Here is a 2,601-nt window from a genome sequence, read left to right as displayed (position 1 = left end):
TCACAGCCCTTCTCGATAAGCTTTCATCTATTGAAATGTTTTACTATAAAACCATTAGCAATATTCATAAGTATATCTGTTTCTGCATGAATCATCAAAGTAACCGCTCAAAAGTTCATCATTCCTCCACTGTTGCATGTCATTCTTAATAAACTTTGTTGTCGAATCAAACAAATGTGTTTTTCTCACATAAATAGCCTAGTGCTTTTTGAGGAAAATTGGTGAAGTTCAGTGGGTTTTCTATTTTCACACACAAATAGCCCCATTTGTATTCTCGGAGTCTCGGTCCACGCTCCAGTTGAGCCTGACACGAGGGTGGATGAAAGTCCCACATTGATTGGGAAATTATTCACGGTCTACTTATATGGACTTGAGCAGCTAACTTTTGAGGTTGAGTTTGGTCCAGGTATCACATCTTTAAATGGTATTAGAACCAGGTCCATCCACGTTTGAGCTCCCAGACCACCCTCTTGTTGGGCCTGGGCGTGAAGGTGGTGTTAGAGTGGGTGACAGTCCCACATTGTTAGGGAGTGAACTGTCGGTCTTCTTATATGGACTTGAGAAATCCTCCCCTCCTATGCTAGCTTTTGGGGTTGAGTTAGGCCCAAGATCCTTTCTTTACACAATCAACTGTCTTTTCTTACATTAGAAACGGACAGAGCAGTTGTAGAGAATGTTTTCAACCTGAAGGGGATCAGGTGGGTAGAACCTGGGAGCATTAAAAAAGTACTAAGCAGCTGGAACGGGGATGTAAATGTAATAAAGGAGGAGAGATGGAAAATTGTTCAACATGTATATGGTAGACAGTTTGGACAGAAAGAAACAAGGGTTGTTTCGAGGATGTCCAGAAGATCAACATGAATAGTTTAGCACTTCTTTATTTTTGGTGTAAACACGATGATTAGCTCTAACAGAAGACATCATTGATGTGCTAGACTGTTTATAGGAAATAGAAAGACAGAGTAAGATGTAATACTTTTTTGAAGGGGGACATCATTCTTGTTGGCTAGGGATTTGAACAAAGATGGGAAGAGCTCTATATAAAGGACAGGGATGACTATTATGACAACTCTTTTTTTGGATGGAACATAATTTTTATTATAAGATATGGAAGATATGAAGATAGGCCAAAATGTTCTCAACTAACAGACTTTGAAAATTAAGAGCCAAAGAACGCTAAACAATGGGTGTAACTCAAATCTATTTGAATAAAAGGAATACTAACTCTGAGAGAACAAAACACACTCTCCAGTAGTCCAGTAGTCCAGTAAATGCAGTAGATCTTAAAATCCCAATGCTAAGCAAATTAATTTAAATGCTGCTTTAGATTAGAAATTCACCTTGTTATATTATGTGTTCAGTGTGTTCTCATTTATACTGCTCATCATATTTTCTGCACTATCTTTTCAACATTTTCTCTGAAGTCTATAATTTACTCTTCTTCACTTTGAACTTGGGCTCTGCAGGGCTCTGCATCTTGGACTTCTATATGTTGGTTCACTTGTAGTACTTCTTGTGTATTCTATCCTGTATGGTCTGACAGAAAAGAAATCAAATTGGCTTGGGGCTACAACATCAGCTGCCGTGATAATCCTTGGTAGTTCATTTCCTACATATATCTGTCTCCTTTTCTGACTCGTATTGTGAAATAATTTCTTATTTCATTGTGGTAAGTAATGAATTCACTAGCTTTTCATTCAATCAGATTGGAACTTGGGAGCTTGCTTGTATGGTTTTAAGCTTCTGATAAGTCGAGTCGTCGTACTTTTTGTTGCTGGTACATCTCGGGTGTTCCTGATCTGTTTTGGAGTTCATTACTGGTTTGTTGTTAACCCATGTTAATTCATTTTCTTCCATAATCAAGTCTTCTTATACTTGTGGCATATGCATCCCTTTTAATATTATTTGTTGATTAGAAACTTCTAATCTTTTGTTATCAGAAAAAAATCTTCTAATCTTTTACTGCAACAATTTTGTTTCAGGTACTTTGGACATTGTATCAGTTATGCAGTTGTAGCATCTGTGCTGTTGGGTGCTGCTGTTTCACGGAATTTATCAGTTACAGACCCATTAGCAGCTAGACGAGATGCATTGCAGAGCACAGTTATCCGCCTTAGAGAAGGTTTCTGCAGAGAAGACCAAAATAGCTCCGCAAGTTCTTCTGAGGTGTGTGGTTCAAGTGTCAAACGCAGTAGTAGTGCTGATGCTGGTCATCTTGGTAATGCAACTGTGCCTTGCACTGGTGATGACAGTACCTGGAATAACATTGAGGGGATTAATAGTGATAAGAGCATAGACAGTGGAAGACCAAGTCTTGCTCTACTTACTAGTTCCTGTCTTTCAGTTGTTCAAGAGCCTGAAGTAGGATCATCATATGTTGATAGAAATTCAGAGCATAATAATTCATTGGTTGTTTGTTCTAGCAGTGGCCTTGAAAGCCAAGGCGGTGATTCTAGTACATCCACTTATGCAAATCAACAGATACTGGACTTGAATTTGGCACTTGCATTTCAAGAAAGTTGAGTGATCCCAGGATTACATCTATGCTAAAGCGGAAAGGAAGACACACTGATCATGAATTAGCTAATTTATTGCAAGATA

General features: G+C 38.4%; 1 long non-coding RNA gene across 1 annotated transcript; it reads left to right on the top strand.

The window, feature by feature from the left end:
• Positions 1-1,569: 1,569 nt before the first annotated feature.
• Positions 1,570-2,300, top strand: LOC124891879. The gene is made up of 3 exons (XR_007049927.1): positions 1,570-1,597; positions 1,706-1,820; positions 1,983-2,300. It is a non-coding gene; the product is annotated as an uncharacterized LOC124891879 (long non-coding RNA).
• The last annotated feature ends 301 nt before the right edge of the window (positions 2,301-2,601 follow it).

This window comes from Capsicum annuum, unplaced genomic scaffold (assembly GCF_002878395.1).
Source record: "Capsicum annuum cultivar UCD-10X-F1 unplaced genomic scaffold, UCD10Xv1.1 ctg42086, whole genome shotgun sequence".
Classification (NCBI taxonomy): Eukaryota; Viridiplantae; Streptophyta; class Magnoliopsida; order Solanales; family Solanaceae; genus Capsicum; species Capsicum annuum.
The sequence above is the reverse complement of the archived record's forward strand: the minus strand, read 5'-3'. Positions and strand labels throughout refer to the sequence as shown.